The sequence below is a fragment of the Bubalus bubalis genome, chromosome 2 (genome assembly GCF_019923935.1).
Source record: "Bubalus bubalis isolate 160015118507 breed Murrah chromosome 2, NDDB_SH_1, whole genome shotgun sequence".
Classification (NCBI taxonomy): Eukaryota; Metazoa; Chordata; class Mammalia; order Artiodactyla; family Bovidae; genus Bubalus; species Bubalus bubalis.
The window spans coordinates 129,956,917-129,973,298 of record NC_059158.1 but is presented as its reverse complement, the minus strand read 5'-3'; positions in this window follow the sequence as shown (position 1 = coordinate 129,973,298).

Below are 16,382 nucleotides of genomic sequence, written 5' to 3'. Positions count from 1 at the left end.
ATTCCAGTGGAGCTATTTCAAATCCTGAAAGATGATGCTGTGAATGTGCTTCACTCAATATGCCAGCAAATTTGGAACACTCAGCCATGGCCACAGGACTGGAAAAGGTCAGTTTTCATTTCAATCCCAAAGAAAGGCGATGCCAAAGAATGCTCAAACTACCACACAATTGCACTCATCTCACACGCTAGTAAAGTAATGCTCAAAATTCTCCAAGCCAGGCTTCAGCAATATGTGAACCATGAACTTCCAAATGTTCAAGCTGGTTTTAGAAAAGGCAGAGGAACCAGAGACTAAATTGCCAACATCTGCTTGATCATCACAAAAGCTAGAGAGCTCCAGAAAAACATCTATTTCTGCTTTATTGACTATGCCAAAGCCTTTGACTGTGTGGATCACAATAAACTGTGGAAAATTCTGAAAGAGATGGGAATACCAGACCACCTGACCTACCTCTTGAGAAATTTGTATGCAGGTCAGGAAACAACAGTTAGAACTGGACATGGAACAACAGACTGGTTCCAAATAGGAAAAGGAGTATGTCAAGGCTGTATATTGTCACCCTGCTTATTTAACTTATATGCAGAGTACATTATGAGAAATGCTGGACTGGAAGAAGCACAAGCTGGAATCAAGATTGCCAGGAGAAATATCAATAACCTCAGATATGCAGATGACACAACCCTTATGGCAGAAAGTGAAGAGGAACTAAAAAGCCTCTTGATGAAGGTGAAAGAGGAGAGTAAAAATGTTGACTTAAAGCTCAACATTCAGAAAATGAAGATCATGGCATCTGGTCCCATCACTTCATGGGAAATAGATGGGGAAACAGTGGAAACAGTGGCTGACTTTATTTTGGGGGGCTCCAAAAATCACTGCAGATGGTGACTGCAGCCATGAAATTCAAAGACGCTTACTCCTTGGAAACAAAGTTATGACCAACCTAGAGAGCATATTCAAAAGCAGAAACATTACTTTGCCAACAAAGGTGTGTCTAGTCAAGGCTATGGTTTTTCCTGTGGTCATGTATGGATATGAGAGTTGGACTGTGAAGACAGCTGAGCGCCGAGAATTGATGCTTTTGAACTGTGGTATTGGAGAAGACTCTTGAGAGTCCCTTGGACTGCAAGGAGATCCAACCAGTGCATTCTGAAGGAGTTCAGCCCTGGGATTTCTTTGGAAGAAATAATGCTGAAGCTGAAACTCCAGTACTTTGGCCACCTCATGTCAAGAGTTGACTCATTGGAAAAGACTCTGATGCTGGGAGGGATTGGGGGCAGGAGGAGACTGGGACGACAGAGGATGAGATAGCTCGATGGCATCACTGACTCAATGGACGTGAGTCTGAGTGAACTCCAGAAGTTGATGATGGACATGGAGCCCTGGCATGCTGTGATTCAGGGGGTCACAAAAAGTCCAACACAACTGAGTGACTGAAGTTAACTGAACTGATGGAACAGTCCTGCCACTTCTGAGTGTTTCATTTAGCCTAGATTGGGTATCAAGGTTTAATTGAATTTGCTTGTCTTCTTGGACCTATTTGATTTTATATGCCCTTGTGCTATGTCATTCTTTGAAAAGTTTTTCCCTGCCCTCTTCACTCCTCTTTCATGCTCTTGTACTGAGCCCCATCCGGACCCACAATGTTGCCTCTACAATCTTCTTGGGGGACAATCAGAAAATAGTTGGCCCTTGGGAGGGAAATACTGTATAATATCCAATCCCTCTAGATATTCAGGCCTTCATCTTCCATGTTTCTGACAATATGTGCCACAACAGCATCTCTCAGTGATCCTGCTATGGTGGGTGACAGGTACACAATGCCTGCTACAAGTCCATCTGATGGCATCCTTTCTAGGGCAATTGGGCTTCCAGGGATAGTGTTTGCCACTTTGGGAGTTAGCCCTATAGGCTCTTTGGGCCCAAACTCTTACCACCCCTCTCCTAAAGTTACAAACATACTCCCGGATCAAATCTCCACTTCACTTTTATGGAATATCTGGTCTGTTGCCTTTTATTAATTTGTTCTTAAGCCACTTACTAACTCCTACAACCAGGATCCTGCCTCCTTGTAGGCAACATCGCTCCACCCAGCCTGTTATTAAAATACTCTTAATGCCCCTAACAGGACCAGATAACCCAGTCCTTTGTCATTTCTTCTGTTATCACCTAAAGTGGGTCTATGACAATGAAATGTTTACCATTGGAAACACCCTAAGCTGCTCTTATGGAGGACTAGGGGAGGAAATTATTGACTTACATTCTCTAGAGCAATAAGAGATTAAGGCTTATGGCTGTTTCACCAGGTTACCAGTGTCAGGGCACAGGCTTGGATAGGTTTACATCATGATATCTATTCCCATCTACGGTGAAAAAACTGGCAATAAGTTAGAATTCAGTTCAGTTCAGTTCATTTCAGTCACTCAGTCATGTCCGACTCTTTGCGACCCCATGAATCACAGCATGCCAGGCCTCCCTGTCCATCACCAACTCTTGGAGTTCACTGAAACTCACGTTCATCGAGTCAGTGATGTCATCCAGCCATGTCATCCTCTGTCATCCCCTTCTCCTCCTGTCCCCAATCCCTCCCAGCATCAGAGTCTTTTCTAATGAGTCAACTCTTCACATGAGGTGTCCAAAGTATTGGAGTTTCAGCTTCAGCATCATTCCTTCCAAAGAACACCTAGGACTGATCTCCTTTAGAATGGACTGGTTGGATCTCCTTGGGGGTGCTCAACTCCAGCCCAGGGGGTCCCAGGAGGTTGACCTGCCTCAACCTGCCTAAGGATCTGGTCCCCAAGAGGTTGTCATACCTCAGCCTGCTTGAGGATCTATCAGCCTGGGATCACAGGAAGTCGACCTGACTATGGATCTGGTCCCTGGGAGACTGTCACACTTCAACATGCTCAGGGATCTGCCAGTCCACGGGTCCCAGGAGGTCAACATGCCTCGACCTGCTCAGGGACCCAATTCTCAGAAGGCCACCTGCCTAGGGATTTGATCTCCAGGAGGCTGTCATGCCTCAGGTTGCCTGGGGATCTGCACCCTGACCTGGGGACACCTGGCTCTCAGGTTGCAACAGTACTGGGTAGGATAAACTTCAGAAAGATTCACCCATAAGGAAGTCCACCAATGGAGATAGAAGGAAGCCTATTACTTGTGGGACTGTGACCAATTTCAGCAATAACTCAGGAGCCCAATGAGAACAATATTGCCTTTCTGGAAAGGCTAAAAGAGGCCCTCTGAAAGTTTACCAATCTGGACTTGGACTCTTACGAGGGACAGGTAATTTTAAAGGACAAATTCCTGTCCCAATGTGCATCAGACATCTGGATAAAGTTACAACAAATGCAGCAGCAAGGCCCTGCTGCCTCTTTAGATGAGATGGTCCAGACCACTACCAGTACCTTTTATTTTATTTTATTTTAATTTAATTTTATTTTTAAACTTTACATAATTGTATTAGTTTTGCCAAATATCAAAATGAATCCGCCACAGGTATACATGTGTTCCTCATCCTGAACCCTCTTCCCTCCTCCCTCCCCATACCATCCCTCTGGGTCATCCCAGTGCACCAGCCCCAAGCATCCAGTATCGTGCATCGAACCTGGCCTGGCAACTCGTTTCATACATGATATTTTACATGTTTCAATGCCATTCTCCCAAATCTTCCCACCCTCTCCCTCTCCCACAGAGTCCATAAGACTGTTCTATACATCAATGTCTCTTTTGCTGTCTCGTACACAGGGTTATTGTTACCATCTTTTTAAATTCCATATATATGTGTTAGTATACTGTACTGGTGTTTTTCTTTCTGGCTTACTTCACTCTGTATAATAGGCTCCAGTTTCATCCACCTCATTAGAACTGATTCAAATGTATTCTTTTTAATGGCTGAATAATACTCCATTGTGTATATGTACCACAGCTTTCTTATCCATTCATCTGCTGATGGACATCTAGATTGCTTCCATGTCCTGGCTATTATAAACAGTGCTGTGATGAACACTGGGGTACACGTGTCTCTTTCCCTTCTGGTTTCCTCCGTGTGTATGCCCAGCAGTGGGATTGCTGGATCATAAGGCAGGTCTATTTCCAGTTTTTTAAGGAATCCCCACACTGTTCTCCATAGTGGCTGTACTAGTTTGCATTCCCACCAACAGTATAAGAGGGTTCCCTTTTCTCCACACCCTCTCCAGCATTTATTACTTGTAGACTTTTGGATCACAGCCATTCTGACTGGTGTGAAATGGTACCTCATAGTGGTTTTGATTTGCATTTCTCTGATAATGAGTGATGTTGAGCATCTTTTCATGTGTTTGTTAGCCATCTGTATGTCTTCTTTGGAGAAATGTCTATTTAGTTCTTTTATAACAGAGCACAGGAGAGGGAGGCCAAGGCACAAGAAAGGGAGAAAAGGAAAGAGACAAGACATGCCCAGTTGCTGGCCACCCTCCAGGGAAGCCCTATGAAAAACCCCGAATCTTTAAAGAAGGAGGCATGAAGGAAATGCTTAATTTGTAGACAGGTGAGGCATTGGGCCAAAGAGTGTCCAAACCATGAGAAGCCTCCTAAAACAGATTGGTACAAATGTCTTCAATTGGTACATTGGGCGGCACTCTACCCTTGGCACCCAAGAGCCTCCAGGTCAAGCACCAAGCCTTCCCTCATGATGGTTCAACAGGACTTAATTGGCCCACTCCAGCCAGCCTGCCTGTCACAGATAGCCATCACGGGGCCGGGGCCAAGGGTACAGCTGGATGTGCAGGTAGCTGTGAGAATTTCTTGATTGACACAGGGACTACCTATTTTGTCCTGACCTCCTACTTTAGAGTTCTCCTGCCAAGCTTGTACCATTTTGGGTACTTTAGGGCAAACAATTACAAAAGATTCACCCAAGCACTTCTTCATTGCTGGGATGAACAAACATTTTCCTGCCAGTTCTGGTGGTCCCTGAGTGTCCTACACCCTTATTGGGAAGAGATCTTTCCTGCCTTTGAAATCATGCAGCTATTTCAGTCCTGATAGAAGATGCTTTAAAACTTTCTCTTGGGGGCAAGCTATTTTTCCCAGCCAAAAAGTGAAACAACTTCTGAATGGGAGAGGCCATTTATGGATGTCTGATCAAAGGGTCCTTAGATATCAAGTAGTGCTGATGGAAAATCTAGGCCTGACTATATCCACTTGTGAGCTTCTTAACCCAGCTACACTCCTGCCTACCCCTGAGGGCTCTTTTCTTTCACTCTTGCCTAGAAACTTTGGACCATTGGACAAAACCCCATGAGGCATTGTCAGAAGATCCTCTGACCAATCCTGAGGAAATATGGTACATTGATGGAAGCAGATTTGTCTTGGATGGAAAAAGAAGAGCTGGATATGCAGTAGTCTCCAATTTTGAGACCATAGAGGCTAAACCTTTGCACCAGGTACTTCAGCCCAATTAGCTGAACTCATAGCCCTGACTTGAGCTTTAGAGCTGGGAAAAGGAAAAAGAGTAGCCATTTGCACTGACTCCAAGTATGCCTTTCTGACGCTACATGCACATGTTTGTATTTGAAAAGAAAGAGGCCATTTGACCACCTGAGAGTCCCCAATCAAATAAGGTGATCAAATCCTTAGACTCTTGGAGGCAGTCCATCTGCCCACTGAGGTTTCAGTCTCCCACTGTAAAGGACATAGAAAAAGAAGCATGGAAGTGGCAGAAGGGAACCAAGCAGTTGATCAGGCAGCTAGGAGAGCAGCATTATAGAACAATGACCTAATAGGGGTTGCCACCTTAGTTCCACAGACTAATTTGCCAGAAACCCCTTCATATACTGAAGGTGAGACTCTTAAAGCTAAGAGTGAGGGCTTTCAAGAAGATCATATGGGGTGGTTTCAAAAGGAGAGACTCGTTTTCTTCCTGGGAACCTCCAATGGAAGGTTATCTCCTTACATGCCACCACTCATTTAGGGGAGAAGGCCTTCAAAAAATTACTAGAGAGGTCTTTCAGAGGAACAGGCCTTCAGATGACTATAGGGCAAGAGGTCTTCTCTTGTCCCACTTGTCAATAAGATCCTCTGATCTTATACCATGGCCATTGTGCAATTCCAGCAGGATATAAGCTTGTGGGGTGTAAGTTCAGTTCAGTTAATTTCAATCACTCAGTTGTGTCTGACTCTTTGCGACCCCATGAATCGCAGCACGCCAGGCCTCCCTGTCCATCACCAACTCTTGGAGTTCACTGAAACTCACGTCCATCGAGTCAGTGATTCCATCCAACCATCTCATCCTCTGTCATCCCCTTTTCCTCCTGCCCCCAATCCCTCTCAGCATCAGAGTCTTTTCCAATGAGTCAACTCTTTGCATGAAGTGGCCAAAGTACTGGAGTTTCAGCTTTAGCATCATTCCTTCCAAAGAACACCCAGGACTGATCTCCTTTAGAATGGACTGGTTGGATCTCCTTGCAGTCCAAGGGACTCTCAGGAATCTTCTCCAACACCACAGTTTTGGGGTGTCAACTAGGACTCAAAAGATTCTAAAGATTCACCTCTATATGCTTCAGAGATTCAAGTTCTAATTAAAGTCTGGAAAGATGGGTCCCCAAAGGCTCAACTCCAGCCCACATGGAAGGGCCCCTACCCTGTAATACTTTCTACCCCCACAGCAGTCAAGGTACCAGGATATGACTCCTGGATTCACTACTCATGAGTCAAGCCATGGAAGAAAACAGAAGAGAAAATCCCATGGACGGAGGAGCCTGGGAGGCTGGAGTCCATGGGGTTGCGAAGAGTCGGACACGACTGAGCGACTTCACTTTCACTTTTCACTTTCATGCATTGGAGAAGGCAATGGCAACCCACTCCACTGTTCTTGCCTGGAGAATCCCAGGGATGGGGGAGCCTGGTGGGCTGCCGTCTATGGGGTCGCACAGAGTCAGACACGACTGAAGCGACTTAGCAGCAGCAGCAGCAGCAGCAGCAGCAGCAGCATGGCTGGAGGAAGAGGATGAAACAAGTTTGTCTTTGCTAAAGGATACAGGGTGTCTTATGCAGGTGATGAAAATATTCTTAAATTGACTAAGATGATGATGGTTGCATATGTTTGTGACTATAATTTTGTTGTTCATCAGTCACTAAGTCATGTTCAACTCTTTGTTGACTCCATGGATTGCAGCATCCCAGGCTCTCCTGTCCTTCACTATCTCCCAGAGTTAGCTCAAAATCATGTCCACTGAGTTGGTATAAATTATGCTGTTTAAATGAATGGCTTGTACAGTATATGAACTATGTATCAGTAAAGCTATTAAACGATTTTTAAAGGTGCACACGTATACCTGTGGCAGATTCATTTTGATATATGGCAAAACCAATACAATATTTTAAAGTTAAATAAAATTAAATTTAATAAATAAAAATAATTAAAAAATAAAGGTGCTTCTGACAAAGTTCAGGCTTTGTATTTTCATTTATATATTAAGAAGGTATTAAGAGCCCTCTTTGGAAATAACAGAGTGAGCAGTGCTGAAAGAACTACTGTAGTGAGGTATGGATCCATTTCTGTTCCCATCAAAAGGAATTGACTCAGTTAATACAACAGATTTTGCTGAACACCAGCTGTACACCTGATCCTGAGATATCAGGGACCAGAACCATGGTCTTTGCCTTCAAACCAACTCATGTTCTAAAAGAACAAATAAAGAAATAGTGTGGAGATGATACAGGGTGGGAATCTAATCCAGCCAGAATGTTTCAGGTCACAGATGTTTCTGAAGCCTTCCTGAGAGATGTCACAGCTAAGCAAGCTCTAGAAAGGTCACTAGATACTAGTCATTCAGATGAGGATCAGAGGGAGTGGAAACATTAGTGGACTGACAATGCAAAAGCAGAGAAGAGGAGAAGCTTAGATGTCTGAGTTCCCCCCCTTAAAGAAAGATGATAGAGGGTTAGTGAGAAAGTTCTTTTGCTTCTCCATTTGATCTCTTTTCCAACTCTCTTGTTGCTTACGAAGTAGACATAAGCCTTGCTTGAGGTTTAGGAAAGTGTCACTCTCAAGTACCAAGGAAAAGCAGGAATGAGAGTCCCTTGGACTGCAAGGAGATCCACCCAGTCCATTCTGAAGGAGATCAGCCCTGGGATTTCTTTGGAAGGAATGATGCTATAGCTGAAACTCCAGTACTTTGGCCACCTCATGCGAAGAGTTGACTCATTGGAAAAGACTCTGATGCTGGGAGGGATTGGGGGCAGGAGGAGAAGGGGATGACAGAGGATGAGATGGCTGGATGGCATCACTGACTCGATGCACATGAGTCTGAGTGAACTTCGGGAGTTGGTGATGGACAGGGAGGCCTGGTGTGCTGCGATTCATGGGGTCGCAAAGAGTCGGACACGAATGAGCGACTGAACTGAACTGAATTGAACTGAAGGCAGAGGAAAAAATAGGAAGAGAAGAATCCCTCTGTGTATTAATAAAAATTCAGTGCTGTGAAATCCTGCAGGATTAAGGATTTCAGAGACTTGACTAGATCATCAAGAGTTGAGATATATAAGAATAATACCTGGAATTTATAGAGCTCATTGACTTCCAAAGTACATCTCCATCTATCTTCCTGCTCTCCTCCTGGCTGTGGGCAAGGAGCACAGGGCCTTCTGAAAGGAGAACTCAAATATTTTTCTGAGTTTTTGCCAGGGATACAACCTTCAGTGATCCTTTAGGCCCTTCTGCTAACCTTGGAATAAGGGAAAGTCATTTTCTGAAGCTTTTTTGCAGTCTAGACATGCTAGGGGCTCAAGAGGCATTTCTTCTTCTCGGTAATCTGATGAATTTTAGCCCCCTATTCCTACTGTGGAGGTTAAGGTTCAGGAGAATTGAGTAACATGCTCAAGGCAATGCAGCTGAAAAATGACAGAACTGAGACTCTTGGACAAGTTTGTGTTCTTTCCAACTGTAGCATTCTGCTTCCAAAAAAGCAAAGATTAGATTTCTTTTGAAGACTGTTGAATTTGAAAAATTTTTTAAATATATATAAGAATTATACATTTTTGGGACAAAAGGAATTCTTCCTCAAACTATGTGAAATTTCCCATTATCAGTGAGTCTTTGTAGGCATCATTATGTTCATAAACATATTCTGTAAATGTATATAGTGTATGCCTAGTATATGTTGATATTTATTTCATGTAAAATTAATCTACTTAATCTACACATCCATATAATACATACATAAGAATTATAAATATACATGTATACACATACCCAGAGTTTTTGCTGATACCCTAACCTTCTGTCCTCTGGCTGAACAGGGAAAGCTTGCAGAAAAAAAACTCAATCAGTTTGCATGATCAGAGCAGCGTAAGTTAATAGAAGATGCTCACCTTTGTTAAGACCGACACTGGTGGCTCTTTGTGTTCTACAGTATCAGAAGTTGTGTGTCTGCGTCTGTGTCTACTTTGAGGGGTATCAGAAGGAGCTGAATAAATTCAGATTCCAGACCTTTGGTAACACAGAGGATAATCTTTAAGGTTGGTTTCTTAGGGAGTTTGCATGTTGGAATGCATTAAATTAGAAAGGTGACTATAGGAATGAAGCAACCCAATATAATATTATGTGTGAATTGTTCTGAGACTTAAATCAGCACATTTCTTGCCTTCAGCATATATCTGAAAGGAGCTTATTCCTTTTTGGAGCAAACAAGTAAATTTAAGTGATAAAGCAAAGGTACCCTTCTAAAAAGACATAATATATAAGGATAAAAACATCAGCTATAAATCAATGCACATTGATTTAAATAAATTGGATCATTGTCCTCTGCTAAACCTAGTTTGGAGGCTAAGCCAGCAGTATCTCTTGCTCAGAAATCCATTGGGTTTGCATTTCTAAGCATAAATCTAAAGGGGGCATTTCCTCTAGGACTTAAATGACCTGTACTATGTTACAGTTTCTGATTTTATCCAGATGCTATGCATATCCAAACAAAGCTATACAGAGGCGTTGGGCTATGGGGTGAGAAGAGCTTTGCTGGAAGGTATCTATGTCTGTCTTAAATCAAAATGAAATATGAATGAGACACTTCCACAGAAGAATTAAGGCAGCTGCACCAGGAAGTACAAACCAGGAGCACTTCAGTGTTGCTATCCTGCTTGACACGTAAGCAGCTCTCAGCTTCATCCCAGGTATTGTGATAGAGCTTTACATATATTAATTTTTAATTTAATCTTATTAATAATAACCTGGTGAGGTAGGTTACCATTATAACCCTCTTGCACTGAGTTTCTGGCAAGCAAAGTTAAAGCAATATATTGTGACATATGACCACTTCATTCACAACCTCAAAAAAGTCACACAGCTCATAACAGGAGCTGCAGTGGATGAGTCTGGGAGTCTGGGAATTCAGTGTTAATCTTCCCCATTATTAGCTCTGTGATCTGTCATTAATTAGCTGTATGCTGTATAGCAAGCCCATTTTTTCTTCTGGGCCACAGGCTCTTTCACTGAAATATAAGGATGTAATTTTCTGGCTCAAAAGTTCCCCATCCATTATTTCCCTTTGACTTGGGAAAAAGACAAAACTTCACAGCAGGGGAGGCTTTTGAGTTTTGGAGCAGGAGGCTTAGATTTGAATCCAGCCTCGTCCCTAGCAATGTGAAATTAAGCCATTCACTAAAGTTCATGATCTTTCTTTGTGAAATGGCAGCTTGAAAATCTGGTTGTCATTTGGGTTGACAATGCATTTAACCATAGCCTCTAAATGCTAAAAGGGGACTCATAAAACGTAGTCAGAACTTTGAAGGGGAAGTTCAAGTGAAAGGTCTCATGTCTTGCAAAAAGCACATACAGGAGCAATGAGAAACTTCCTGCCACCTCCACTCCCCAGATGCACTACTGTGACAGTGTGATGACAAAGAGCCTTCCATCAACTCCACTTGTTTCAAAAATGGCTGGTCATGCAGAATCTTCTGACCCTGATATTTAATCAACTTTCTTCTTCCAAATTGTTTCCAAACAACTTTCTTGCCCCCTTGTAGCCAACTGACTGACAAATGTATGTAAAGACCAATTGGAAAAACTCCCAACTTTCTAAAAACCCAACTTAATAGAATGCTTGTCCTTCCACATTTCCCTTTTGTACCTTATAAAATTAACTCCACTTTCAGACGATTTTGAGACATTGCTGAAACAAAAGTGATAGTAAATGGGTTCCTTTATCACAAATTTATGAATAAGTGGCCTTTGTTAATTTTGTCTTAGTTTTGTCTCTGACAGCAAGAAACAGTTGAAGCAGAGAAAAAAATTTCAATATGTGGAGGCTGACTCTTTCCCATAATCTAAATAAATAAGCACACCCATAGGTCAATAAATCCAAACATCATCAGTTTGGACAGTCAACATATTACAATTGATTGATGTAATACATGAATACGGAGTCTCCTGTTCCCCAGAGTTTTCCAAGGTACTGATACATTTTGACTGATGGATAATTAGATCAGTGCTTTGTCTCAAGAGGAAGGTGACTACTGACCATGATCAAGTCTGAAAACTATGCAAGGTACTGAACTAAGTACCTGTACCAGATACTAAACAAGGCATCAGTCTTTATCTAGTTGGGTTATATCAGTCACAGAAATTGTCTTGTCAGTCTCCAAAGTTTCCAAATTTTCTGAAGCTTTCTCAGTGTGTCTTTGTTAAGCAGAAAACTCACCTTTATTGTAAATCCCATTCTATAATGAATTCCACCCAGACATTCATTTTTATAGACTTTTTTATACCAACATACTGCAAAGGTGTTTCAGATTGTGCCGTATAAATCATAATGGTGTGTTGATGGGTTTTCTTCTAGATACTTTGTCTTTCCTCATACCTTTCCTGTTGTTACTAAATCAAACAAATGTTTACACATTTTGATGGAAATAACACAAAAAAGACAAGATACCTTTGTGTATGCTGAGGGGCTGACTAAATGCATCATTAAATCCAGCCTTATAGACACATTCACACTGCAGATAGATACTAAGGGAAGATAAAGTTCAGAATATACATATGTAGATTATGCAAATAAACCTGCACTGTTAAAATAATATTGTCAAAGTCATAAAAGGTTAAATACTATTTGTTTAATGTTATTTTTGAAATAGAGATTTCACTGGTTGTGCAGAAAACTTCTGCCTATTACAAAAGTTTGTAACTTCACAGCCTACGTTCTTCAGGAAGATACATACAGGTAAAATAAAGAAAGATCTAAAACTTGATTAGCCCTTTTAAAGCAGTAGGGTCAATTAAGTTCTCTCTTGGAAACTTCCAACTATTTTTCCCTTGGTTCTTTTGTTTCCCCAGACAAGTTAGAGGATCAAGAAGACTTCATTTAGCAGATAACTTGGGAATTGTGATTTTAAAGACCAGATGGATGTAAACTTTTAATGATCTGAAGGAAAAGCACCATTGCACACACAATACAGAGGAAAATACTAAGGCTTTGGCAGGTTAAAGGGACAGTAAGAAAAGTTAGATGATAATGTGTGTGTGTGTGTGTGTGTGTGTGTGTCTAAGATCAGTTGCTCAGTTATGTCAGACTCTTTGTGATCCCATGGACTGTAGGCTGCCAGGCTCCTCTGTCCATGGGATTTTCCAGGCAAGACTACTGATATGGATTTCCATTTCCTTCTCCAAAGGATCTTTCTTACCCAGGGATTGAAACCTGCATCTCTTGAGTCTCCTACATTGGTGTCTCTTGCATCTTTTTATCACTGAGCCACCTAGGAAGCAGAAGATAATGGGGAGAATACAGTATGAACAGGTGGGAGGGATGCTCAGGGTCCAAACATGTAAGGAATTCAGGGGCAAAATCAATGTTCATAGTTCATTTAAATGCAACAGGCAGCCACCAGAGATTGCATGAGTAGGATTTTCATAAGAAAATATACAACACTTCAGTCCAAATAATTCAGTGAAGGCTTTTTGGTTTGTTGTTGTTGGGGTTTTTTTGTTTGTTTGTTTTTCTTTTCTTTTTTTACAATTGTAGAAAACTCAGCCAAAAAGCAAGAAGAGAGGTTTGGGATTCCAGGTATTAGCAACTATTGGAAGCTGTTACCAATCCTTGGTCTGAATGTAAAAATGAAGTGGTCAGTTTTACCATAATAGACTCAGAGACATGGAAGAAAGGCTGCCATTCAGAGTTATGTACCTAAGGAAACACAGCTGCTGCTAGAACAAACAAACAAAAGACAGAAAGGGAATCAGTGCCTCACCTTCTCAATTCTCTTCTTTTTGCTCTCTGGAGAGCATGGCAACCTTAGTGCTGTAGTTTGTTCAGGTCAAATTCACATAGTGCAGACTAAAGCCGACAAAGGTGAGGGCTGGAGGGTGGCAAACAAAGATTAACCACACCAGGATTTTATATGGTACTCATAGAAGAAAGTGTTTGGACTTTAAAGAACACTTAACCTAACATGAACAGTGATTTTCTGAAAACTAAAATTACTTGTAATTTTATTTGGAGTACATTAAACTAAAGAAGTGTCAAAACAGTGATGTGAAGTCAGTGGAACAAACTCATGTCAGAGCATTTTTATCCCAAGCAAGCAGTATTATCTTTGTATGAAAAATCATCAAAGACAGATAAAAAGAAGGTTCAAGAACTGCTGCTGCTGCTGCTGCTGCTAAGTCACTTCAGTCATGTCCGACTTTGTGTGACCCCATAGATGTCAACCCACCAGGCTCCCCCGCCCCTGGGATTCTCCAGGCAAGAACAGTGGAGTGGGTTGCCATTTCCTTCTCCAGTGCATGAAAGTGAAAACTGAAAGTGAAGCAGCTGAGTCGTGTCCGACTCATTGCGACCCCATGGACTGCAGCCTACCAGGCTCCTGTGTCCATGGGATTTTCCAGGCAAGAGTACTGGAGTGGGTTGCCATTGCCTTCTCTGGTTCAAGAACTGAGATGCACCAAATCTCTAACTATAAACTGATTTTAAAGTACATAGTTGTTTTGAAACCTGACTGCATTAAATTATTTTATCTGTTCTAAAAAATGCAGATTTCTCAACTGCCACCTCAGAGATATTGAATATTTCATTATCTCTCCAAATAATTCTGATTATAGTCATATTTGGAAATCACTAATGCAGTGCACACTGTTCATGGGGTTCTTCATGCAAGAATACTGAACTAGTGTTAAAAAGTAGAGACATTACTTTGCCAGCAAGGTCCATATAGTCAAAGCTATGGTTTTTCCAGTAGCCGTGTATGGATGTGAGTTGGACCATAATCAAGGCTGAATGCTGAACAACGATGCTTTTGAACTGTGGCATTGGAGAAGATTCTTGAGAGTCTCTTGGACTGCAAGTTGATGAAACCAGTCAATCTTAAAGGTAATCAACTCTGATTATTCCTTGGAAGGACTAATGCTGAAGCTAAAGCTCCAATCCTTAGGCCACTTGATGCAAAGAGCTGACTCATTGGAAAATATTGATGCTGGGAAAGATTGAGGGCAGGAGGAGAAGAAGGCAACAGAGACTGAGATGTTTGGATGGCATCACTGACTCACTGGACATGAGTTTGAGCATACGCCAAGTGACAGTGAAGGACAGGGAAGCCTCATGCTGCAGTACATGAGGTTGCAAAGGGTTGCACATGACTTAGTGACTGAACAACACATTCCTAATGACTGCACAAATAAGAACTATTAAAGATGACTATGGACCACTCCATATACACAGATTATATGGATGAAATGAATTTTCTAGAAAGTGCAAAATTTTCTCAGTTCAGTTCAGTCGCTCATTCGTGTCTTACTCTTTGCGACTCCATGAATTGCAGCACACCAGGCTTCCCTGTCCATCACCAACTCCCTGAGTTCACCCAAACTCATGTCCATCGAGTCGGTGATGCCATCTAGCCATCTCATCCTCTGTCGTTCCCTTCTCCTCCTGCCCCAATCCCTCCTACCATCAGAGTCTTTTCCAATGAGTCAACTCTTCACATGAGGTGGCAAAAGTATTGCAGTTTCAGCTTTAGCATCAGTCCTTCCAAAGAACACCCAGGACTGATGTCCTTCAGAATGGACTGGTTGGATCTCCTTGCAGTCCAGGGGACTCTCAAGAGTCTTCTCCAACACCACAGTTCAAAAGCATCAATTCTTTGGTGCTCAGCTTTCTTCACAGCCCAACTCTCACATCCATACATGACCACTGGAAAAACCATAGCCTTGACTAGATGGACCTTTGTTGGCAAAGTAATGTCTCTGCTTTTGAATATGTTATCTAGGTTGGTCATAACTTTCCTTCCAAGGAGTAAGCGTCTTTGAATTTCATGGCTGCAGTCACCATCTGCAGTGATTTTGGAGCCCCCCCCCAAAATAAAGTCTGACACTCTTTCCACTGTTTCCCCATCTATTTACCATGAAGTGATGGGACCAGATGCCATGATCTTCGTTTTCTGAATGTTGAGCTTTAAGCCAACTTTTTCACTCTCCTCTTTCACTTTCATCAAGAGGCTTTTTAGTTCCTCTTCACTCTCTGCCATAAGGGTGGTGTCATCTGCATATCTGAGGTTATTGATATTTCTTCTGGAAATCTTGATTCCAGCTTGTGCTTCTTCCATCCCAGTGTTTCTCATGATGTACTCTGCCTATAAGTTAAATAAGTTAAATAAGCAGGGTGACAGTATACAGCCTTGATGTACTCCTTTTCCTATTTGGAACCAGTCTGTTGTTCCATGTCCAGTTCTAACTGTTGCTTCCTGATCTGCATATAGGTTTCTCAAGAGGCAGGTTAGGTGGTCTGGTATCCCCATCTCTTCCAGAGTTTTCCACAGTTTATTGTGATCCACACAGTCAAAGGCTTTGCAATAGTCAATAAAGCAGAAATAGGTGTTTTTCTGGAACTCTCTTGCTTTTTCCGTGATCCAGCAGATGTTGGCAATTTGATCTCTGGTTCCTCTGCCTTTTCTAAAACCAGCTTGAACATCTGGATGTTTATGGTCCATGTATTTTCTAAGCTGACTCAAAAAGAAGCAGAAAATCTCAGAGAAATACGTAGATTGAATCAGTAATCAAAAATCTCACTACTAAGAAAAATCCCAGAAGTGGGTATCTTCATCTGCAAATTCTACCAAATATTTAAAGAAGAATTACAAGCAAACTTCTCAAATATTTTCAAAAGACACCAGAAGAGAAACTACTTCTCACTCTTCCTATAAGGTTAGCATTAAAGGAAGACATAAAACTGTCACCATTTGTAGATAATATGCTCTCTCTATATACAGAAAACTCTAAAGCCTCTAACCAAACACTGTTAAAATAAATATAGGAAATAAGAACATTTGCAAGATATAATATTAACATACAGAATCTATTGCTTTTCTAAACAGTGATAATAAACTACCAGAAAGAGAAAGCAAATAATAATAATAAT